Source organism: Bufo gargarizans, chromosome 1, assembly GCF_014858855.1.
Source record: "Bufo gargarizans isolate SCDJY-AF-19 chromosome 1, ASM1485885v1, whole genome shotgun sequence".
Taxonomy (NCBI): domain Eukaryota; kingdom Metazoa; phylum Chordata; class Amphibia; order Anura; family Bufonidae; genus Bufo; species Bufo gargarizans.
The window spans coordinates 646,370,552-646,397,912 of NC_058080.1; positions in this window are offsets into that span (position 1 = coordinate 646,370,552).

Genomic DNA, 27,361 nt, shown 5'->3' on the forward strand with positions numbered 1-27,361 from the left:
TCCTTAAAAAGTAGGTTTTGGAAAATTTCTGATTTGCTTCTAAACTTCTAAGCAGTCTAACGTCCCAAAAAAATCCAAACATAAAGTAGACATATGGGAAATGTAAAGTAATAACTATTGTAAAAGGTATCACTATTTGTTTAAAAGGCAGAGAAATCGAAATTTGGAAAGTTGCACATTTTTCAATTTTTTTTGTAAATTTGGTATTTTTTTTAAATAAAAATGTAAAATATTGATTGAAATTTACCACTACCATGAAGTACAATGTGTCACGAGAAAACATTCTCAGAATGGCTTGGATAAGTAAAAGCATTCCAAAGTTATTACCACATAAAGCATTATATGTCAAATAAATAAAAAAGCGGCCTGATCCTTAAGATGAAAAATGGCAGGGTCCTGAAGGAGTTAAAGGCCATCTGTTGGCAGGATCAACTTTGGTGAATCAGGTGTAATGTCTGGTAGAGTTGATTCTTCTAAGTAAAATGATAGCTCATTCATATTCCTCCGCAATTTCTGAGAAAAATAGCTTTTCATTAATATGCAATTTAGGTATTCAGTGCACCAAAGGGTGGGCCTGAGACCCTCAGATTATCAGATCTCCCTTGCTAGGCTTAGAATTTTAGAAGCTATTTTTCAAATATTCAAGAAAATTTTAGGGACTTACATAATAGAAACCACTCCTAAATGACCCCAGTTTAGAAACTACACACCTCAAATTATTCAAAGCTGATGTTATAAACTTTGTTAACCCTTGAGGTGTTCCACAAGCGTTAAGGGAAAATAGAGGTGACATTTCAGAATTTCTTTTTTTTTTTGCAGATTTTTTATGTTAATCCATTTTTCCTGCAACACCGCAAGGGTTAACAGCAATGTAAACCACAATATTTATTACCCTAATTCTGCAGTTTACAGAAACACCCCATATGTGGTCGTAAACTGCTCTATTGGCACATGGCAGTTGTCAGAAGGGAAAGAGCGCCATATGGTTTTTGGAGGGCATATTTTGTTGAAATTGTTTTTGGGCGCCATGTTTTATTATAAGATACCCTGAGGTACCTCTTCAGTGGAAACCCCAAAAAAGTGACCCTATTTTGGAAACTACACCCCTCAAAGAATTTAGTAAGGGGTGTATTGAGCACGTTAACTCTACAGGCGGTTTATAGAATTTAGAAAACTTGGCTAAGTAAATATAAAAAATGTCACTTCTTCCAATAAAATGTTGCTTTAGCCCCAAATTTTTTTCATTTTCACTAGGGGTAACAGGAGAAAAAGCACCCCATAATTTGTTACCCATTTTCTCCTAAATATGGAAATCCCCCTCATTGGTCGTAAACTGCTGTAGCGGCACACAACAGGATTGGTTTACGGTCACCATGTTGGTATTGAACAGTCTCTGGGATACCAGTATAGCTATTTTCTGACAACCATACGTTTTTCTTCGTGTGAGGACTTATTTTTTTGTGGAATGAGTTGATATTGGGGCACATACAACTTTTTGATTACTTTTGATCTTGCTTTTTGGGAAGCAGGATGAATAAAATGCAACAAATCTGCCATTGCTTTTTGGGTTTTGTTATTGTGGCGTACACTGCGTGGGAAAAATAACGTTATCTTTATACTGCTGGTCAGTATGATTACAGACATACCAATTTTTTTTTTTCTCGTCTTGCCACTTTTACACAAAGCATTTTTGAAACTCCATTTTTTTTAAAGCCATAATTTTTTTTATTTTTGGGCCGATTATTTTATGTGAGGCAAATTTTTGCAGGATGAGGTGATGTTTTCATTGGTACCATTTTCGGTTACCTGCGACTTTTTGATCGCTCAGTATTATGCATATTGTAAGGTGAGGTGACAAAAAGTGGCTGTTCTGCACTGTTTTTATGTACAACTTTCACTTGAGGGGCTAGATTATGCGATATTCTTATAGAGCAGGTTGTTACGGATGTGGCGATACCATTTTCTAAAAGCCATGTTGCCATTTTCTGAGAGCCATATTATTTTGTGTGATTTTCTTATATGGGGCTTGTTTTTTGTGGGATGAGGCAATGTTTCATTGGTACTATTTTAAGGCACAAATTACTTTTTGATCGCTTGTTATTATACTTTTTGTGAAGCAAGGTAACCATAAATGGCTGGTTTGGCACAGCTTTTATTTTTTTACATCATTCACCTGATGGGGCAAATCACGTGATATTTTTGCAGAGCAGTCGTTATGGATGCAGCGATACCTAATATGTCAATTGTTTATATTTTTTTGTTAAGTTTTACATTTTTGGGGCAATTGTTTTATGTAGGGGCTCATTTTTTGTGGGATGAAATGACAGTTTGATTGGTACCATTTTGGAGTACATACGACTTTTTGATTGCTTAGTATAATATTTTTTGTGAGGCAGGGTGACCAAAAAATGTCTACTTTAGCACCATTTTCATTATTTTTTTTTTTTACATTGTTAACCTGATGAGGTAAATCATGTGCTATTTTTATAGAGCTGGTTGTTACTGATGCAGTGATACCCAATATGTCAATTTTTCTTTTTTTTAATAAGTTTAATTATAAAAATTATCATATAAATAATAACTAAATAATAATTATGGGAAAGTGGTGCTTTTTTAAATTGAAACTTATTTTTAATGTAAAACATTTATTTTTCAAGCTTTTTATTTTTGTCCCACTTTGGGGATCTGCTCCCCTCTATAATGCATTACAAAACATCATGTATTGTAATGCATTGACTGTCAGTGTAATACACTGACAATGTGCTTAGGAAACCCAGCCTGGGGGCTGGATCTCATAGGCTTTAATAGCTGGCATGCTCTAATGTTTGTGTAAAGCATCAGCTTGCCATTCCAGCCATCAGGTTCCCGTCACCACAGTGTGGGGACTCAATTGGGTCAGAGAGCGTGCCCCCTCCCTCTGTAAACCACATACATATACCGTGGTCAACATTGACCGCTGCATAGAAGGGATGAATGCACCGACATTGGTGTATTCACTGATGCTGGCTTATACAGCAGTGGCTCGGCTGTCAGGAACAGCTGGGACCTTGCATCTGATTGAGCGGGCTCTGGGCAGCAAGTCACATCCCGCTTTGCCATACATGTACGTCACTAGTTGGGAAGGGGTTATTCAAAAGTTATTTTTCTCGGGAACAGCACATGGACAGAACATAAATGAAGGTATCCTTTTACTCAGCAGGATCAACTCTATCAGGCATTATGCCTGGTTTAAAAGGGTTGATCCTGTTATAAGATAACATTTTAAGTATTTTGCCTTTTTATTTCTGTCTTTGGAACGTCTTTTATACGGTGCAGAAGTAATTTGTAAACACAAGCCATACAAACTGGTTGATTAGTAGTTATTTATAGTATAGTCATTTATAGTATTGTAATGCAATGTAAATAATTGGCTCAAAGAGCAGCTGCTACCAATTTTAAAATTATAATTAGTGTTATATTCCAGTATTATATTCTAGCGGAGTATTCAATTAAATGATGTTGCTTATTTTTAGTGTCCGGTCTTTCAAGAAATATTAATTAGGTTGTAATATGGAGGCTGATTATTCCTGGGATAATTTATTAAAAATACATTTTTAGCCAGGGCTTTGATCCGTCAAAGCTTATATATCAGGTCAGTTTGTTACCCGGTAGCATGTAGGGAAGACTGGTAAATGATGTGGTCTAAGAAGCCTGGACAAAGGAGAAGTCCCTAATTAATATTCACAGAGAGTCTTGGTGATTTGATTTGTCCACTGTACAAAACAAACACTTCTACCCATTACAGCCTGACACCCATCCATCATATTAAGCTATAATAGGCAGCGTTCTCTTTCTTTATGTTCTTTGTGTAGAAATGCTAGTCCCATAAAACAGAACACAAACAGTTTACAAACAGAAAACAAAAAAAAGCAGAAGATGATCATGGATAAATACTGTAATTCTTATTTATTAACATACGGGCTAAATTTGCTTTTCCTAGCATAAGGGCCCGTTCACACGGCGTCTTGTGAGGCTGGAATCTTGATGCATGTTCCACTCCAAAAAGGTGGATGTTTAGAGCTAACACCACGCCAAGAAAGGACACACGTGACGTAGGATGCAAAGTATCTGTCTATAATGGTTTTTAGGCCTACACTAGTATTTTGGTCTGTCCCAGACCTTGGTCACAGCCCCAGGAGAACTAATATAGCAAATGAGCAGCTTGTGCAGTGTGGGTGTTCTGCCACACTACACAAGCTGCCCATTTGCTCTATGTCTTCAGCTACAGCCATGACGACGGTCTGGGACAGACCAAAACAGTATTGTTGGCCAAAAAACCTTTATAGCTGGTGCACTTAATAAAAGACAGATACGTTGCATCCTACTTTACGTGTGCCGTGGTCTATTTCTACTGTTATTGAGGACACACTCCTACCACTGAGCACCAACTACCAGTATGGTTACCAGGAACTTTTATACTTTCTTGGCACGAAGTCCAGATGTGGACTTCGCTGGAAGCTTCTGTGGGTGTCCATTCATGGTTTAACTCCATTCAAGAGGGCTAAACCAGCCGAGGTACAAAACTGGACTACGCAGCTGATATTGATAGTGTCAAAATCCACCAAGTGAACAAAGATACATCCACACAGGTTTGTCACTAATGTGTCTACCACAATTTATGCCCTTTGGAAAAATCCTCTTAAATTACATGCATATTTTGCTGTGAATTTGTAACGGATTTCACCACGTGCATCGTAATGTGTGGAATCCACAGTGTCAATCTTTAGCATAAATTGATGTAAAATCTATACCACGGGTCAATTTACACTTGAGAATTTGCTAAAAATGTCACCCGCTTTCCTGGTACTATAAATGCTGCAGATTTAAGGCATGAAATTCTACTGTGGAAAATCCACAATGTGTTCTCCATGGGAGGCCGTGCCCTGAAGTTATTTTACTAAGACAAATTTATGGAATTGTGTTTAAGATTAACAATGTTTAGGCCATAGCTTCCTGAAATAGTGGTGAAGTTACATAAACCTTTTACCATTAAAGGGAACCTATCACCATGAAAATGCAGGCAGCATGTTATAGAGCAGGAGAAGTGGAGAAGATTAATATATCGTTTTATGGAATTCAGTAAAACTTGAGAATTATAGATTTGCTCTTTCCTGCCAACTCTGTATGAATAAGCACGTAGACACAGCTGGTAGTCACTGATTGGACTGCCTACATGACTTCTAAGGCCTCGTTCACATTTCCGTGTCCGTAAAAAAAAAGCATACGTGTTTCATCTGTAAAGATATCCATGGTCGGTCCTTGTGTCCATTTTTACCATCCGTGTGTCATCCGTACTTCAGGGAAGTTGCACAGCTGAAAATACATTTCTAAAGAATCTCTTATTAGTCTTCAGTGAAAAACAGACCCGACATGGACACAACACAGATGCCATCCGCGTTGTGTCAGTGATTTTCACAGACCCATAGACCTCAATAAACGCGCTTGATCCGCATCACAGATCAAAGTAGTGCATGTCCCCGTGATTTTTTTTACTGACCCACGGTCAGTAAAAAAAATACTGAAATGTAAACAGACACATTTAAATCAATGGGTACGTGTGCTGTCCGCAGAGAATGCAGACAGCACACGTCAGTGAAAAACGGAAATGTGAATGAGGCCTAACTTAGGGTCCTAAGCATGGAAAGAACAGAGGGTTACTTTTTACAAGTTTTACTTAGTATATATCAATTGGCTCAGCTCCTCCTGCTCTATACCATGACTGGATAAAGCATATAGATTCTTCCTGACTTCTCTTAGAGCCAGGCCATCTGAAGTATGGATTTGCTGAGACACCAACTAATGGGAGAATTGCTAAATTCCAAAGGCTTTGTAGAAAGAAGGACCACAACCCTGACTTCTTCAGACTGGACTGTCACAGTTGCTGCCTTTACATAGAGGTGGTCAAGGCCCACATATTTTAATCTTTATGAGTTCCCTTTTTTCTATTTGGCACATTAATACAGGGAAATCACTCCAAGAGACCACCCTAATATTGTCCAGACTTCTCAATGCCCCTAGGTTAGGTACACACATGGCAGATTTAATGTAGACATTTCTACAAACCTGTTCTATTCATCAGAATGGAGTTGTGCATGTATATGTGAAAACCCCATTCCAGAACAGTCAACAATCTGCAGCATGTGATCACACCTTAATATCCTGTGTATACTGGCCCTCTACTTTGAGAAGACCACCCTTCTAGAAGAGTTTTCACTATAATTTCTGTTGGTCACCTTAAAGAAGTTTTACTGTACTGACAAAGCAATACATGGTATATTCTGTAGTATGTAAAATCTGTCATACAAGGTGAAGATTTATGATGACAAAAATATGAAAGAGGCTGCACTTTCAGATATATGCAATTTTACATTAACATTGATGTTATGAACGTAAATTAACAAAAAAAACTAACAATAGCAAATGAAAAAAAATAATATGGAAGTAATTATCACAGAATTTTTTAATGTTATAAAATACATCTTCACTTTATGTTTGATACAATACAGGTTAATTTTTTAGTTCATACATTATGCAAAACAACCTCAGAAGTAGCCCCTCTGTCCAGTAATTATCAACAAAAAGGACCCAATGGCTTTTCTTACTGGGATCTTCCTATAATAATAGTATAATAAATTACACTGAAAGTGACAGCTTTTAATTATCACCTTGACAACTTTTGTTTTTCAGGTTTGTAATAAAATATGGTTTCGAGGATAGGGATGCTTGGGATCCATATGCAGTTTGAACTATAACATTCAGACGGGACAATAAAAAAAGAAAGACACAGCTGATACACAAAAGAGAGTGTCTAGACAGTGCTCGCTCAGTCTGGTTAAATTTGGTGCTGGCAGTCCCAAAGGAATGATGATATAATTGTTCTGGTGTCTGTGCTCATTCTCCTTAACAAATGGTATTTTAAATATACATCCCTTTATTTGAATATGCTTGGCCCAACCCAAAATGTGTACTTGGTGTTCTTAAAGATCTTGGAGAGATTATGACATACAGTAAGTAAAGCTATGCAAAGCAAAGCAAGTTTTATACATATATATATATATATATATATATATATATATATATATACAAAATGACAACAATGCATACAAAAAACAATGTGCTAATATGTTAAATCATAAACTGCAATAGAATCTGTTCATGTGTGCAGTACATAGACAACCATGCAAATATTATTAAAAAACACCAGCGGTAAAAGATTAAAAGGTTTGTCTAAGGCCAATAAAATATTAGCAACCACCTTCTGACAGCCCCGCAGTCCCAGCGCAATTGCTCCTGCCACCCCTGGCTTTCTGTTACCATTGGGGCCGAAGTGGTGATGTTCCGTATACAATCCCATGACCTCAGTGGTGACATATACATGAATGGCAGTATGTACAGAACATTGCAAAAGGCAGTGTATATGGAACATCTTCACATCTGGTCCAGTGTTGACCGGAAGCAGTGGGGACAAAATCCAGTGAGCTAAAACTGTTAAACTATGAGAGTACTTTTTAAGGAATTCTGAAAACAGACCCTCTCACTTCTTGTGGGTCTCAGGCAACTTGTTTTAGATGCTTTAGAAAGGGCTTATACAAGCAAACCAAGCACAAAAACTTTTATTACTATTATTTTACTATTGTCCACTTATACAACATATGTTCATACAATTATGTAAACCACCTATAGGTGAAATACAAGCACACGCTTGTATGCAAATTATATAAAAATAATGTTATATGTGGTCTGGTAATTATTTTGTGTTGTCTTCTCTTATTTTATGTGCCTAGTTGGACACTCTACTCTGCTAAAGACCAACTACTATCTTCATCTGTGGTAACCACCTGAAACGCCTGTGTCCAAGACTTTTACCATGTTGCTCAACTTCTTTGTAATGCTCCCTGTCATTCCATAAGACTGATCACCAGCCTAAAGAACTCAAAGAGGGCACTAAAAACCCACTTCTTGAAGGAATACTATCATAATACCTTTATGGTATCTCCAACCAAATCATTCCTGATCACAATGAACTACACTGGGTGGTTGGTCCACTAAACTAAGTGTTATGTTTGGAATGATATTAAATTAGTTTTTGTTTGCTGATGATGGTTGCATTAGAAGGGCAGCAAATACACTTGTCACTAATGTATCACCCCCTTTTCTTTAAAAAACAAAACAAAAAAAAAAACATGTAAGCAGGGCCCTGTCTCCTTATTTAACTTATTGCACAACACTGCTTTAATGGTAATGATCTTTTCATTAGTTCATACAGTATTGAGGAGGAAATACATCTATAAAATAGATCTACCATATGCAACCAATATTTTAAATCCTTTTTTAAAATGTTTAAGAATAATTTCCATAGATATCTTCTATTTTCCATATATATGTATTTATTTTATGCACTTATATAGTGCTACCCTGTTCCGCAGCGCTTTACAGACATCATCATCACGCTGTGCTCCAACGGGGCTAATCATCTTAGTTCCCTCTCAGTATGGATTTAGAGTATTGGAGGAAACCGGAGTAACCCAGAGGAAACCCATGCAAACATGGGAAGAACATACAAACCTCATGCAGATGTTGTCCTTGGTCAGATTCAAACCCAGGATCCCAGCGCTGCATATATATATATATATATATATATTCTTTGTGTACAGTTCCCAATTATTATAGTCGAATTCTCATGGAACTTTTATAGGCGGTGTAAGATTATTAACGGTTCGGTACTGCAGTGTTTTATGTAGGGTTCTGTATAATCCTAATGGCGTAATGATCAACAGAATAGCAGACACTTTGAGTAATGGCCATTCCTTAAAACTAGTTAAAACTAGTAAGTAGGCCAAATCTTCATATCAAAACCCATAAATATTTCCTTAGCTATGTACAAGGATATTCAAAATGTTGGATCCAAATAAATATGCTAATAGTAATTTTAATATATGTAGTAACTTTCCGAGAAACTATTTGTGTTTCTGGCTGGTCATGCATCAAAGCTGTTGATTATAACCATACAGAAATAAAATTCTAGCAACATATTTCTCCAGAGGGAAATTTTGTAGTCATTTTGTTAGTCCTGAAGGAATTAAAACTATTTCAAGTTAGGCCAAACATAAAAAATAATATGTCAATATGCTGCCTAAGCTTTTAAGATCTCTCCCTTCTTAGGCAAATCTCAAGAATTATTATACATGGTAAGATATCAAAGAAAACAAACTTAAAATGTACAATTTTTAATGCAACCCAGTGGAACTAGAAGCTGCTTTTAAATGAATCCAAAGGGACAAAATGGGAAGCTGCACAGCTAAAAAGAAGAAAGGTATAAAAATAGGCACGTAAACTCTCTTACATCCAAAACATCTAAGTGAACAAACATTATGAATACTCTTTCATTTCCAGATCATCAACACAGGCGGGAGCCTGGATTACCACGTTTTATACAATGCAAACAGCCATTTCGAAATTTTGTTTTCTAAAATGGTCTCTCTAAATTGATCGTATTAAGAGTAAACTTGATTTATCCCAAAAATCCATTTCTTAAAGATCTACATCTCGGAGAACAGCTGCCTGCACTCGTCTTTATATCACAATTCAAAAAAGAAATGAAGATACGTATTTGTCTTTGTCATCAATCAGTTTTTTCTTCAAATTGGGACCTTATAGATGTTTTCAACGTGCTGAATGTCTCCCTATGAGGGCTTTTAGGTATTAACTGGATTAAAATGAATATATTTGCAAAAGGTTTCTTTTCAACCAACTAATGTGCATTTGAATTGATACAAAGTTGTTTTTGTGTGTGATAAATTACAATAAGATGTCCGTATGTCTGGAAGGAGAGTGTGTGTGTGTTGTGTAAAGCATGGGAGGAGATACTGTTGTAGTGCATGTAGTGTCTGTGGAAGCCTGGCCCATTGTATGTGTTAGTTGACACTGAGATGCAGTTTTCGTGGTTTTGTGCTATAGTAAATAGTCTGGGATCCACAGTTTACATTGAAGTACAAGGACAAAAAGTGTTAGTTGTGAGAATTTCCTCTCCTGCCCTGTCTTCATATACAGTTCATGGGGGTTTGTCTGCAGCTGCCCCTCTTACAATTTGAATAGGGAGAGTGGGACTGTTTTTTGGGGGGGAGGGAGAGAAGCTCTGAATACCGTTCCCAATAAGAGATGAGGCATATTGAAAACTATATTAAATTACCCTGATTAACAATTTAGCCACGAACAGGGAGCTTTGGGAAATCTGTATAGGCAAGACTGGGAGCTATTCATGCTAGCAGCAAAGAGGTCAAAAGGTTTCTGAAGTTCACATGCTCGGAGCCTTTGTTATGCTAACAGACAATCTCAAATCAGCTGCCAAGTGGAGTGTAAAATATAAATGATTCCTTGAGAACTTCCAATAAGTTGTCACTTTTCCTCTCCAAATACCAGGACAGTCTGATCATTTATTGCACACCCTGTTTTATCATCATTGGGAGTCTACTGATTAAATCACAGCTTCCAAAAGCAATTTCAAGAAAAATGCTTACCAGCCAAACTCCCACAAAGTCAGGTTTTTTATAAAAAATATATAGAAATAAATAAATAAAGGAATGAGGTATAATTTAGAGAAGGGGAGAATCTCTTGTTTTAGATGAGACATTGTGCCCCTCCTGTGAGGAAGAGAGGTCATAAAATGTCAGTCGCATTCTAGACGGCACCCCCGTCTAGGTCTAGACTCTATTTTTTCCCATGCCTTTGGTTTACAACATTTGCATATTGAAGAAAAGATGGCCAAAACTTTTGAAAGCCAAACAGAATTATCCTCAAAATGTATACCTAAAAAAGTATTAATATAAATCACAACATAATAAATGTAACTGTGCAATCCTACGAGAATATTAGTCAACGCGTGTATTTTCTTTAGGGCTGTGATGAGCAGAAATGAGATGAAATCTTAGGAGGCAATGAATGCATAGAAAGAGAGAGAACAGATAGGAATGAGATAAAGACACTTCTAGAAATAAATTGCTCTATTAGAAAGTGCTGTTCTGGGTAAGTAAAAGAAAAGATGAAAGGATGAAGCATACTAATTAATCCCCGACACTGACATCAGAGAGAAATAACAATAATGTGCATGCTATTTCAGCAGTGAAGAAGAGGAAGACTACTATAATAATAACCATAATAATAATAATAATATATATATATATATATATATAATTTATATTTTTACACAACATAAAGTGCCATATTAATAAATGTATTTATAGATTTTAATACACTGAATACTTTGAAACAGCAAGTTTCTAACATTAGTATTCCCATTACAGCAAAACACACTTTAAAACACAAGAGTAAATGAACGAATGTAACAGGATCCAAAAGCACAAGGAATGAACATTAAGACATTGAAATCCTTCATTCTTACTGAATTACTGCTTGTTTGACACTGTTTAATTACTTTCAGAATTCAGCATAAGAATGAACCATTTAATTGAAACAAAGACCACAAGCCTACAAGAAAGATGGATCCCACATCTATGTAGAAATGTATTTAATGTTATAAATGTGCATCAACAGAAGTAACATAAATTATACCGTTCTGTGCAGGAATAAAACAATAGGCACAATGCAATTTCTAATCATTTTGTTAATCGTTGCCTACACAATTTCCCTATTAATGTTTTTGGCTAATTTGCTGGAAATTGTTGGTGAGATAAATCATAATCCGTTACAGGAGATGAAAACAATAAAACATTTCTAATTTTTTTAAGCAGGACACAAAGCAGAACAAAATATTTTTAATTCCGTTGTTCAGTTTATTCTTTGTTACAGGAGGAAGCCAAATGTTTTTTACATAAATAATACCATAAAGTTAGTTTTTTATAACAGATAATAGTTATTATTAACAGAAATTCTCGCCCATACAAAACTTGCATCGCCATGGCACTATCTAAATTACAGGTCCAGTCTTTATGCTTTATATAATTCAAACAAGTGAACTTATCCCTGTAGTACAATATTACAAATCTGCACATGAAGAAGTGCCCTATGTACACCGTCGCTAAAATTAGGATCGACTTTTATTTAATCAGAAAAAATATATAATAAAATTGTTTACCACAATTTATAAGGGACCTAATAGCTTTTAATTTTATATTTACATGTCATCATGTAGCTTAGTATAGTAATACAATAATGCAACGCCTCACTTTACAGAGCTAAGGACATAGCTATTCCCTTACTTTGAATGTCAGATTTTGGTCTAATGTATATATATATATATATATAAAGAAAAAAAAAGAAAAAATGTATACTATATTTAAAGAAGCTATGGTAATATTTAAATTCATTATCTATTCCAAAAGAGGGGAAAAAAAAAAGATTTGAGTTTAACGTGCGAGATGACACAGCACACCCTAAAACAAAGGCAAAAGACTAAGGAGCTCCATTAGGAAATATAATAAAATTCTTTATCTGACAGCCATCGGGGAGATGCGGTGAATACAAGTTAACAAGCAGGAACTGATAACATAACATTTATAGGAGGTCAGAAGTCAAATGCCAGTCAGCGGCTTTTAACCTCCTGGGTCATAAACAGGAACACGTAGTCTAAAGAAAGCAAGTTATTCATTGGGTTTTAAAGGGTGCCTATTTACTGTCCTTACTAACTACTGCACAGTAATCACCAGTGATCACCAGCATTCCCACATCTTGAAAAAATATGTGTATGTTGGTTTAAACACAGGGAGGAATACACCAAACAATGACAGATCTTAAAGCAACAATACCCCTTTATTAGGCTACAAGCTTTTGTACTTCACAGTAACAATAAGCAACGTGTAAAGATTTGCTATTTACAGTCAACAGACAGGAGTGAACAATAAAGCTGCCTGCAGATTCTCATTCCCTTTCTAATGTTAATGCAACTTTTTCTGCCGAGTGTTTTTAAAAGGATTTAATATACAATCTGGCAATGCAAAACGAAGCATTTTCCTTATTTAATCGTACTCATTCGCCATTTATTTTTCCAACCGTAAAAAAGGAAAAAAAAAAAAATTTAATAGCCGACTACTTTTCAGCAGGTTGCCCATGATTGTCTTAATGGGAGTAAAACGTAAGATTCAGAGGCTCAAACAAATATCGGTGTAATGAAGTAAAATTGTATTCTATAGGTAAGCAACTGCTGTAACTCACAATAAGAGGGCTGAGAGGAGAGAGATAAAATGACATGTATTATCCGAAGGCCTTTCAGGGAGGGCTGTTCCTTTGAACGTGGTTTAAGAACAGCACTAAGCAAATATAAATATGATTTTAAATATTTATCAGAAGTATTTTAATGACATTTGAAGTGCACTCACCTTTATTGACAATCTGGATTCTGAAGTCCATTTGTTTCCCCAAAGCCCCCCAAGCAGAAGTACAAGGACTAACTGCCTTCATTCAGTTAATGTTTAGTTAAAAAAAACACCAAGCAGCCTTAATCAGCATGCTGATTGCATCGTGAACTAACAAATAATTTACCACTCCAAGCATTGCATTCCATTAAAAGCTCATTAAATTTTCCCTTCTCCAATGGGAGGGTTCTGGCTGGATATGCATTCTTTTAGTACAAATTATCTCTGCACCTTCGCAAAAATATGTATTTTCCCTTCCTATAACTAGAAGCTTACACGTCCACAAATAATCATACGCTCTGCAATTTATTTGTCTTTAATGCCAGCGGAATAACAATTAAAAGGAGATTGGAAGGATGAGATTGCAGCTAGGGTTAAACTCGGTTTCATGCCTTATAAGCAGACACATGCGCTTGCTGTTATTTATTTTTGCGTCACAGGTTCACTATTTGGTAGCATTGTGTACAGTTTGGGCATAAAAGGAAAGCACTGCGTAAATATAAACTGATAGAAATAGTGCGGGAAAACCTAAGAAAAATGGGAGGTGCTATGTTTATTTTGAAAAACTTTCAACAATATGAATCATTTACAAATAAAAGTTACTTCAGCAAAGTTTAGGGACACTATGGTCTCTACCTAAGAAGCACCTTAGGAGGTCAGAAGTTATATGCTAGTTGGAGGCCATTTTCTACATATATCTTAGAAATTAGAAGTTATAGGATCTGTGTTCACCTGGGGAAATTAAGATGCCTACAAGAGCTTTGATGCCTTAAGAGCTATCAAGAACTCACAAGATTTAACACCCATCCCCTAAGCTTCTCTGATTGTCGGACAAGATGTAGATGTCTTTTTGAAGTTCTAAGCACACAACGTCTGGAAGAAAATTTTCAAATTTGGTGGACTACCAGAAATCAACTACTTCTTCTAGTCATAATTTAAGTATGGTCCAGGTCCTGCATACAGTACTTATTCTAAAGAATTCCACCTCTGTGTTCGGTCTGTGTCTATCAGCATGCCAGCTATCAGATTAATTCCTGGTAATAATCTGTTGTGAGAATTCTTATTTTTTTTAGATGAAGATTAACAGAGATTCAAGCCGTTTAATGATCAGATAAACAGATGCCTATTAAATTATATTACATGGCTAAAACATTACATTGGTGTTAGTGCACGGCTTGAAGGTATTTCCACAATAAAAGCATTATTACAACAAAACATCTGTAGTCCACATCACTATAATCCAAAATATAGTCACTATATTGAATTTCCATAAATTTAGATGTTCTAATGGCCAAAATCCTGAAATCGAAGGGGCAAAAGCAATCACAAGTATTAGGTGAAGTTTTTTTTTTAATGATAGGGACAAGAGTGGAAGAGCCCTTTGTCTCATTAGTATTAGTGCAATACAATGCGAAGTATAATATTTTAGCAGCACCTGTCAGGTAGACAGTTATTGGACGTAGAATAACAGAACATTGTAAAAATTGCTCAACTGGACTGCAATGGTGTGATCTGATCTTCCATAGTTGTTACATTCTTGGGTGACATAGTGTGGAAAGAAAGAAGTAAATGAAATTTGTCATTTTTAAATGTGTAATCTGAACAAAACTGCACATTAGGCACATATCTGAATAATGCATAAACATATTTCTTCTTCCATGTTCTTCCCTTTACATATGTACCTGCAGTTATTCATCTCCTGAGAGGCTATGAATATTCATGGTCACTATTAATCAGTGAGAGGCTTATGTACCTTCAGAAGCTCCCTGAGAAACCTCTTGTGTCAACTTAAAGGCACAATGGCAAGAGTGTCTTCATCCCACATACAGAACTCATCTTCATATTGCTCTTGGTATATAAAATATACATATAGAAACTAACGGTCATAACAATAACCCATCATGACTCACCATTACCAGTTGTTAATTAACAAGGACCACACCAGAGCATTGTTTAGACTACAATTTGGGTCCCATCATTATCGCCCAAACTTGAGCAACGCTGTTGAAAAAATGAAACAGAAAATAGGGCTTCATAGAGTATTTGGATGCACAACACCAAGGTTGCATGGTTGCATTGATGTCATGATTGCAAGTAATGATGTGACGTGACATCAACGCGACAGTCATGACAAATCCAAACCTGCTGTATTTCTGGACACAGATCACAAATCAAAGCAAAGAAAATAAAAAAGTGGAGACAGCATGTCCAAGGTGGAAGTTTAATCCAGATGCAACGTTTCGGCTAGTGAAGCCTTTGTCAAGCAGAAACGTTGCATCTGGATTAAACTTCCAGCTTGGACATGCTATCTCCACTCTTTTATTTTCTTTGCTTTGTTATATTATTGAGGGGAGCTTACCAATCCCAAGTGAGACGTGCACCCAACTCTGTTACATCTAAGGAGTGCTGTTCATCCACTACTTTTGAGCCACAAATCACGAGTGACATTCCAGCATAGAGCTCAACGCAAGTGATGTGAGACTGCAGCTAAGGGTATGTTCACATCATGTTCTGTCATCTGCTTGGCAGATTTGTTTTGCAGATTTGCTAAAAACAAACAAATGGATACCAATGGAGGAACATCTGTTTGGATACACTTCAAGGTTAAAAAAATAATGTCACTGTCCACTTTTTTTTAGAAATCACAAAAGCAGATTCTATCACGCTCTTGTATCTGCCCCAAAAAATGGACAGTAAGTACAGCCCCAGCCACTGGCATAGTGTGGGGGGTGGCCAGGGGGACCGTTGCCCCGGGCGCCAAATTGTAGGAGCTGTCAGGCTGCAGGCAGTATAATGAGGGTGATGAAAGCCTATGGCTCCCATCCCCTCCGTTCTGCCTCATAAGCTTCAGGCCAGACCTGAAGCCTATGAAGCTGTAGAATAGTGCAGGAGATCGCGATGACATAACCATGACCTCCTGCGCCAGCTGTCACGAGATAACGTTATGATGTGGTGCAGGGGGGCACGGTGATGTGCTCCTGACGGCCTGCGCCGGGATGCCGAACAAAGGCTACAAGAGGCGATGACTAGAGGTGAGTATTTAAAAAAAAAAATTATGTAAGTACTAGGGGCCATACTGGGGGCACTATGGAGTTGGGGGAAAGAATGGGGGCCATTACATATTATACAGAGGGGCCAATATATATTATGAATAGGGACCATAATATATTATACAGAGGGGACAATATATATTATACAGAGGGGCCAATATATATTATACAGAGGGACCATTATATATTATAAAGAGGAGCCATTATATATTATAAATATACAGGGGGACCATTATATATAATAACTATACAGGGTGGCCACTATATATTATACAGAGGGGCCATTATATATCATAATTATACAGAGGGCCCAATAATAATGGTCCCCCAGTATAATTATAATATATAATGGCCCCTATGTATAATATATTATGCCCCCCCCCCTGTATAATTATTATATATAATGGCCCCAAAAGAAAATCATATTATACTTCCATACCCATATACTTTCTATAAGTAGGCACCTGGCATATTGTGAAAAGGCCACCCAGCACTTTACAAATAATGGCACCATCATGTAATTTGGTATCAAATGGTAATATTTTATACGTGTCCATGCATGTCTCTATATGCACATATCGTTTTTCACATAGCCGCCAGAACTGAAGAGACCAAAAATCTCCACAGTCCAGAGACCAAGCTCATATACTGCCTGGCTGGTAAATGGGGTGATAACATGAAGAAAATGTGCTGCTGCCCTGTGGACACTGGAAGGCTATACAAGATGAGGGATGACAGTAACAGGCTATGATCTTTCTTCCTGGAAAAACCAATCATGCCATGTCCCAAATATTGGATGTTGAGCCTGGTATCATTTGAAAGCTAAGATCCTTCCTAGGCTTGTATGAGGATCGATAGATATAGCTGTAATATTCTAGTCCCACAAGCATTTAAATTCATGAGATATTGCATAAGTCCTTTGCAGTGAGTTCTCAGGGTATTCCTATCTTATAACGTGATGGCATATTGCTATGATGTCATCACTTTATGACTGGTGTGTGTCTGACATCTGGGATCCCCAAAGAATCAAGGGCCCACATAGTTTTCCCATGAACTGTGGAACTCCTGGCCACTGGCTGTGCAGAGACGGCAGGATACCCCAATCACTTAAATGTTGGTTGCACAGCGGGTGGCCTGGGCACCATTTTGCTGAGAAAAACAGTGAAGGGAATGCAAGGATGGCATATCATGATGATATGTCTTATCTTGGTAAGATGGGAAAACTGGTCATTCCATAATTGGTCACAATAAATCACAGTAAATTAAAGGGGATTTCCACTTTTTATTTCCTTTTATCAGTGCAACTTAGGAAACATGAAATACATTCAGCATCTTCAGCAAATCAACTGTGTGTTTATGGCAGTCTTTAGTCTGCGTATAGAAATCTAAGGGGCACTAACAGGCCACCAACTAACAAATCTTAAGGCTATTAACAGGTAGAAAATACAAATTGTTACTTTACTGGACCTTTGAAGTAAAGTAGTCCCTTTTGGCCAACCTACAGTAGAAACATGTACTAAACATTCCCATTTAGCACTCATTCACATGGTCATTCAATAGGGTACAAAGACTTTTCTTTTTGATATGATATACTCGTAATGATGAATTTCCATTTCCCTATGATTTATTTTCAATACAATCACAGTGTTAACCAGTAACAACTAAAGAAAACTTACAGTTTTCGTTCTGTCTGGCTCGCCTCCTGTACATTTGATCTCCATATATACCAGAGGTACATGTGATCCTTCTTTCATGGTCCTTATAGATAGGTTGCCTTTGGTGATCATCTCATAATGGACACCAGTATACCATTGGAGCAGCTTATTAGTCATGATGGGCAGGGTAATGGAAAGGGTGGGGTTATGTCTTGTCTATTCTATTAAGTTTAGTATATTTATATATTGTAGAAAATTGTATATCTATGGTATTCATTTACATTTGCTATCCTACCTGCTAAACCATGTATTTGGTCAGTGTTTGATCAGTGATTTCCATCAGTGATTGTGAGCCAAAACCAGGAGTGGGGCTACACAGAAAAAATGTATAATGGAAAGATCTGCACCTGTTCTGTTTTTTCCTTTTTTTTACTATTCTGCACTTGGTTTTGGCTCACAATCACTGATGGAAATCACTAACCAAACATTAACTGTGTGAAAGTATCCTCACATGGGTACCAATGCAAAATACCATAAATGGGAATGCATATGCAGTACATTTACATCAGTGGTCCACAAGCTTACTCTTCAGCTGTAGATTATCGTGGCATGCTGAGACTTATAGTTTCTCAAAACACTGTAGAACCACAAATGCAAAACACCATTGTAATGTCAACCCATAAAACATTAAATATTAGGCACTCAAATAATGCAAGTAAGCAATAAGCAGTAAGCACATATTGACTAATATATACAGAGCTTGATGCATCATTCATATGGAAAACGGTGAATCTTATTTTAATCAACGCGCATCTTTGCATATATAATTGAGTTGATAGGAAATTTGGGTCATTTTGCATGAGTGAGCCTAATAAATGGATGAACTTCCTGCTACACAGCACAGAGTCCTCCGGATTCCCTGTGCTAATCCAGAGATTGGTGATTGTGTCAGGTGCAGGTCTGCATGCTTCAGCAGCTGCCTCATCCTCATCAATGCAAATAAGCCAAGCCCTGCAATCAGACCCTCATGAGTCTGACGACTGATTGCAAAGGCCAGACAGTGATCTCCGTATAGGATTTCACTTTCTAATCAATCCTAACCTGCAAAGCATCTATATTTACAGCCCCTGTCCGTACCAAATCAATGTTTCATCTCGTCCCTCTATGTGCAGGGGATGTGTGCATATACAAATTCATTTTTCCGTTATTTAAGCAGTAGCTTCACCGTCATCAGCAGAATTCATTCTCATTCCCGGCAGGACTTCAAAATATTTTCTTTAAAATTATTTTCCTTTTTATTTCATGCAGAAACTACTTTGTACACAATCTGTAATAAATGATTTATTAAAGCTTACGGACCATGGGTGCCATTCATGCGTGCCTCGAGCCCATCATATTGAATTCTTATGCACCCTAATTCACCCTGTCAGGATCTCTTGTATAATCTGGGTTCAAAGAATACAATGCCAGGTGCTCAAGTTGGATGAACATTGTTTGGGGTGTTTATAGCTTTATTACAGGGGATTATAAATCAAAAGGTTATCATCCATGAAAATGGAAACTTGTTTTTAAATTAAAGGAATTGTCCAGTTGGGTCAGCTATTATTATTTTTTTAATGGTTCTGCAGCCACCTATGAACAGCCGTTATCACCAGAGGAACTGAAATAAGTGTGCAGTTTCCTAATAGCACCTATCCTAACAGTCCTTCAGATCTATGAAGCATTTTTAGCTTCTATTCACATTGCGCATAAATCTGAAGAGCGCGTAGACTTCTTTTATTATTATTGAACTCACTTATATAGCGGTACTATAGTCCGCAGCGCTTTACAGACATTAGCATCAAGCTGTTCCAAAAGGGTCTTAAAATCTAAGTTCCCTCTCAGTATGGCTTTGGAGTGTGGGAGGAAACAGTAGTACCTGGTGGAAACCCACACAGACACAGGGAGAACATACAAACTTCATGCAGATGTTGCCCATGGGCAGATTTGAACCGATTTGAACCTAGAAACCCAACTCTGTAAGGCACCAGTGCTAACCACTGAGCCACCGTGCTGCCAGAGGCCAGATGTATATGTCTGAGGCGTACATGCTGCGGCCCTGTTCATACTTGCAGAGTTTAGATGTAATCTGTACAAAGCTGAAGGCCATATTTACTGAATATTTAGCATCAGTAATTGTAAGCCAAAACCAGAAGTGGGTCCAAAATATAGAGGAAGTGGAAATCTTTTTCTCTCTGGGTTCCTTTCCTGGTTTTGTCTATAGTCATGCCTTTTGTTTTGGTAATACATTGAAAAGATTGGTTTATTAAAGCTTCTCCCCCCAAAAATTTGCAAACTCTCAAGTGTGTAAAAGAAGGGGGCGTGGATAGCAGAAGACAAATTACCCAACTTATTTATTGAAAATTTCCTCCAAGTATTGAAGACGCATATCGAAATATGGAGCATGCTACACTAAAATTCTTACTTGTCAATTGTGTTGAATAAAAATGAAATTAAATAGTCAACTTTTTTGGGTAAATGACTAGTTTTTTAAGGGTTAGTAATAGGTAAATTCTTACATTCGCAATCTCTGTGTCAACATCTTGAGAGTGAAGGTATATGGATATAAGCCTCCATGACTTACAGGTTCATCATGGCGGCAAACTATCATCATGTCTACAGACATGGTGACAGTGCTTAGATCTCAGCTGTTACACACAGCCAGTGATCTCAACTTACCGGCCCGGGACCAATGAGGGCAGTCCCCGGCTGGTGATTGCTCTGATTGACTAGCCTGTACAGACTAGCCAATCGAAGCATAGTAATGCCGGTTGAAAGGTTCTGATCCCCACAGTTCATGAATTTGGGGATTAGAACCTTGCTAAATGTATACATGATCCTCCCTGCAGCTCCCCATGTGCCCAATGGTGTCCCAAGTAAATTTCAGGATGGCCGAGCGGGCCGCAATCCCAATGGGCCGATATGCTGCTGTGGCAGAGTCCCGGAGGTTACCATGGCAACCAGATGCCTTTCCAGGCATCTCGGCTTGCCATGGTATCTCTGAGTCTGACAGGTCCTCGCAGAGTCAGGAGCCTAATCAGGCTTAGTCCTCTCAGAGTCAGGAGCCTAATCAGGCTTAGGCCTCATGCACACGACCGTTGTGTGCATCCGTGGCCGTTGTGCCATTTTCCGTTTTTTTTCGCGGACCCATTGACTTTCAATGGGTCCGTGGAAAAATCGGAAAATGCACCCTTTTGCAGCCGAGGCCGTGATCCGTGTATCCTGTCCGTCAAAAAAATAGGACCTGTCCTATTTTTTTGACGGACAACGGTTCACGTACCCATTCAAGTCAATGGGTCCGTGAAAGAACACGGATGCACACAAGATTGGCATCCGTGTCCGTGATCCGTGGCCGTAGGTTGCTTTCATACAGACAGATCCGAAGATCCGTCTGCATAAAAGCTTTTTCAGATCTAAGTTTTCACTTCGTGAAAACTCATATCCGACAGTATATTCTAACACAGAGGCGTTCCCATGGTGATGGGGACGCTTCTAGTTAGAATACACTACAAACTTTGTACAAGACTGCCCCCTGCTGCCTGGCAGCACCCGATCTCTTACAGGGGACCGTGATCCTACAATTAACCCTTTCAGGTGCGGCACCTGAAGGGGTTAATTGTACTATCATATCCCCCTGTAAGAGATCAGGGCTGCCAGGCAGCAGGGGGCAGACCCCCCCCTCCCCAGTTTGAATATCGTTGGTGGCACAGTGTGCGCCCCCCATCGGGCCCCCCCTTCCTCCCTCTATTGTTATAAATCGTTGGTGGCACAGTGTGCGCCCCCCATCGGCCCCCCTCCCTCTATAGCAGTATCAACATTGGTGGCAGTGTGCGGCCTCCCATCTCCCCCCCCCCCCCCCGATCATTGGTGGCAGCGGAGTTCCGATCGGAGTCCCAGTTTATTCGCTGGGGCTCCGATCGGTAACCATGGCAACCAGGAAGCTACTGCAGCCCTGGTTGCCATGGTTACTTAGCAATAGTACAACAGTCGAAGATTCATACTTACCTGCTTGCTGCTGCGATGTCTGTGACCGGCCGGGAGCTCCTCCTACTGGTAAGTGACAGTTCTTTAGCAATGCGCCGCACAGACCTTTCACTTACCAGTAGGTGGAGCTCCCGGCTGGACACAGACATCGCAGCAGCAAGCAGGTAACTATGAATCTTCTACTATTGTACTATTGCTAAGTAACCATGGCAACCAGGACTGCAGTAGCATCCTGGTTGCCATGGTTACCTGATCGGAGCCCCAGCAATTAAACTGGGACTCCGATCGGAACTCCGCTGCCACCAATGATCGGGGGGGGGGGGGGAGATGGGAGGCCGCACACTGCCACCAATGTTGATACTGCTATAGAGGGAGGGGGGCCGATGGGGGGCGCACACTGTGCCACCAACGATTTATAACAATAGAGGGAGGAAGGGGGGGCCCGATGGGGGGCGCACACTGTGCCACCAACGATTTATTACACTAGAGGGAGGAAGGGGGGCCCGATGGGGGGCGCACACTGTGCCACCAATGATTTATTACACTAGAGGGAGATCGGGGGGCCCGATGGGGGGCGCACACTGTGCCACCAACGATATTCAAACTGGGGAGGGGGGGGGTCTGCCCCCTGCTGCCTGGCAGCCCTGATCTCTTACAGGGGGATATGATAGTACAATTAACCCCTTCAGGTGCGGCACCTGAGGAGTTAATTGTGCTGATCACGGCCCCCTGTAAGAGATCGGGTGCTGCCAGGCAGCAGGGGACAGTCTTGTACAAAGTTTGTAGTGTATTCTAACTAGAAGCGTCCCCATCACCATGGGAACGCCTCTGTGTTAGAATATACTGTCGGATATGAGTTTTCACGAAGTAGCTCATATCCGACAGTATATTCTAACATAGAGGCGTTTCCATGGTGATGGGGACGCTTCAAGTTAAAATATACCATCGGATTGGAGAAAACTCCAATCCGATGGTTTAAAAGAACTCCAGACTTTACATTGAAAGTCAATGGGGACGGATCCGTTTGAAATGGCACCATATTGTGTCAACATCAAACGGATCCGTCCCCATTGACTTGCATTGTAATTCAGGACGGATCCGTTTGGCTCCGCACGGCCAGGCGGACACCAAAACGACTTTTTTTTCATGTCCGTGGATCCTCCAAAAATCAAGGAAGACCCACGGACGAAAAAACAGTCACGGATCACGGACCTACGGACCCCGTTTTTGCGGACCGTGAAAAAAAACTGTCGTGTGCATGAGGCCTTAGTGTGATTAAAAATACACTGCAATACACTATACAGTGTATTGCAGTGTATTGTACAGCCATTAGACCCACTGGATCTTCAAGAACAAAGTGGGTCTGGGTACAAAGAGTGTGAAAAAACAGTTTAAAAAAAGTGGGTAAAAAGTTAAAAAAAATCTAACTTCTTCCTATTTCCTCACATAAATAATTGGTTAAAAATAAAAAGTTTAAAAAAGTTTAACACATTACCGCCTTCCATAACGACCTGATCTATGAAAGGATCATGTTACTTTTCCTGCACAGTGAACGCCATAAAAGAAAATAAAAAAACTATGATGCAATTGCAATTTTACCCACCTCACTTATCAAAAAATTGTATAAAAAGTGATCAAAAAAGTAATATGTCCCCCAAAATAGTACCAAACAAACCTTCACCTCATCCCACAAAACATTAACCCCCTACATAAGACAATTGGCCAAAAAAGAAATATCGCTTTAAGAAAATGGAGACACAAAAACCTGATTTATTTTTCAAAAATGCTTTTATTGTTTAAAACCGTAATATTACATATTAGGTATCATTGTGTCCGTATCAACCTGCTCTATAAAAATATCATGTGATCTACCCTCTAAGGTAAATGCTGTAAGAAAAATAAAATAAAAACTGTGCCATAAAATGCAGATCAGACAGAGATACAAAATATGGTTGTGTGCATGAGGCCTTGTAAATGTTTCCTCTGTAGATATTACTGGATGTAGCGAAGGAAATATTTACAGAGGACAGGACTGATCTTACCAGGCATCAGCTGTTATACACCAATCATCCCAGTATTCTGGTGCTTCCTAGTGACTCTGTTTTCACATTTCCTCGCATAGACAAAAAGTGAATATTGCTGAAGTAGCATCTTTGACTTACTGGAATGAATCAATCACCTGCCACAAATATGTCTGGAAGATATACACTGTGCTGAATGTTCATGCTAACATGTACAGAGCCAGACATATCCCTAGCTATGAATCCTCCAGTGGGTGGAATATCACTAATGAGGCTATTAATTTTGACCTCCACTAATACAATATTTGTCACGCCTATATAGTCTATAGTTCACCAGCCAAAAGTTTAAAGGTTATAAACAACAGAATTACCATTTGTGTAACCCATCACATCATATACCATGGCAGTATATTTCAATAACTCAACTAAGGCATCATACGACTGTTGCCTGGAAATGAAGATCTGTTCCATTAATCCCTTCAGGATCTTGCAATTTTCCATTTTTGTTTTTTACTCCCAGCCTTCCCAGAGCCATAACTTTATTATTTTTCTGTTCACAAAGCCGTAGGTGGGCTTGAGTTTAGCAGGACAAGTGATACTTTCTATCACTATATAATATTGGATATGATGTAGCGGGAAGCTGTAAAAAAATTCCAAATAGGGTGGAATTGAAAAAAAAATCCAATTCTGGCATCGTTTTATAGGTTTCATTTTTGCAACATTCCTTGTGTGGTGAAAGTGACCTAACCTCCATTCTCCTGATCAGTACGATCACAGCGATACCATATTTATTTTCTTGTTTTAATACTTCAAAAAAGAATTAAACTTTGGCAAAAACAGATTTTTTTCTGTGCATCGCTATATTCTGACTCCCATAACTTTTCTATATTTAAGTCATGGAGCTGTGTAGGGGGCACATTTTTTCTGTGGTCTGTAGTGTTATTGATACCATTGTGGAGTGTGTATCGCTTTTTGATCACTTTTTATTAAAAAAAATTGGGAAAGTGATGCAAGGAATTTTATTTTTATTTTTTATGTTCACAGTATGGGATGAATATGTTTATGTTTTAATAGTATGGGCACTTTGGGACATGGCAATACTGATGTTTTTTTTTAAATTATTTATATGGGGAAAAGGGGGATTTGAATTTTAAGATTTTTTAAAAGTCCCTAGGGGACTTGAACTTATGACCATCAGATTGCTTCTCACATAGACTGCAATAATCCACCATTTCAGCCTATTGGAGATTCAATATGTTCCTATAGAGCCCCACCTGCTCTGCCTGTGCCCAGAACAAGTCTTCAAAACAACAACCTGATGGTGTCCTACAACTTTGCCAGTGCCTGATGTCCTGTGGCTGCCTATCACCATGGATTTTATCACCGATCTGCCTTCTTCTTCTGAGTGCATGGTAATCTGGGTGATGGCTGATATATAAGATGGCTCACTTCATAGCTTTGTCTGGTCTTCCATCTGCCAGTCAATTGGCCAAAATGTTTGGGGAACACATTTTTGGGTTACATGGGTTGCTCTTGCACATCGTTTCTACACGAGGGGTGGAGTTTATCTCAAAATTTTGAAAAGCCATCTGCAAGCTATATGGCTATGAATTAAGGGTTCCTCTTCGAGTGACTCCTCTGGGGTCTCTGCAGCTGAGTCCACTATCAATAACTTCACCCAGATCTGTCAAAAATCGAAAACCTCTGTTTCAGGCCTCTGCACGCATAAAAAAAAGTCCACTGATCGCAAGTACAGGACTCCATGTCAATTTTCTCTTGGAGACAAGGTCTGGCTTTCCACAAAAACATCAGACTCGTGGTACCCTCATTCAAGTTATCATTCTGCTTCATTGGTCCCTTAGAGGTGCTGAAACAATTGAATCCAGTCTGTTACAAGTTACACTTTCTGGCCTCTTTATGTATTCCTAACTCATTCCATGTCTTAATCCTCATGTCCGTGGTATTTAATCATTATTCCAGATGTTCTGTTCTTCCTTCTGCTCCTATAAGTACTGAAGATGTATTCAAAGTAAAAAATATCCTGGATATGAAGAAAATCCTTCTTCTTGGTGAACTAGAAGGGCTATGGTCCAGAAAAAATATCTTGGGAAGTGGCTGAGAACATGTATGCCCCTGTTCTTCTAAAAAGAAGGGTGGTGCTGTTACAGCAGAGGCTGCGAGCTGCCACTGTCCTACTTACCTCACCCATCCACGGCATCTGCTCTGTCCCTCCTGCATCCTACTTGCCGGCAAGACCTCTCCTCCTCTACCTGTAGGGTGCACACACAACTGTTAAAGGTCAAGTGCACATGCACTCTAATCTTCACCAGTAAATGGCAGGCAACCCTGGGATACTTAAGGCTCTATCCCCTATGGGAAGGTGCCTGAGCAATAGGTGCCATAGCTTGCTAGTTCCTGCGAAGATGTGCTGTTTTTGTTGTCTGCCCATCTACTGATCTCTGCCTGTTTACTGTTTTTGACCTCTGTATTGACCCTCTGATGTCTGCCCTGACCTTGGACCATTTACTGTTAAGCACATACTCTGCCTGCCCTGACCTTGACCTGTCACCAACTACAGTTTTCTCTGACCCCTCAGTGTTTCTGTCCCCCATGGGTCAGCTATGAACAACACAGAGTCCAGGGCCGTCTTTGCCGCAGGGCAAAAGGGGCAGCTGCCCCGGGCCCAGTTGCTCCTGGGGGCCCAAGGGAGCTCCGTTTCCCGAGTCCCGACTCCCATCCATTCACTAATTTTATGCAGCAGGCAGCAGCGCAGCAGTCTTCAGAACAACTTACAACTGCGCTGCTTAGTTACCAAGCATGTCGGCGCCCCGCCGTCACGTGGTAAAAGGGGGTGTGTGACTCACCGGAGCCTGGTGAGTGGCGCCACGGCGGGGCAGCCAGCAGCAGGGACTAAGTCTCAGCTTCCAGTCCGGAGCTAAAGGGATTGGGTGGTGAGTCACAGCCTTGCGTGACCAGACCCCCAGTGACTCACTCACCTTACCTTACACAGCCAGACCAGACCTGCCACGCCAGGAGGGGAGGACTCGGTAGGTAAAGCAAAAAGCTTTGTTTTATATTAGAAACCGGTCAGGTCACCGAATTAATAATTAACCCCAGATCCATTCATAAATTAGTGGGGGATTATTATAGAGACAGACGGCCCCAGGAGACATAAGGGCTTGGGTTCTCTCTATCTGCTGCTGAAC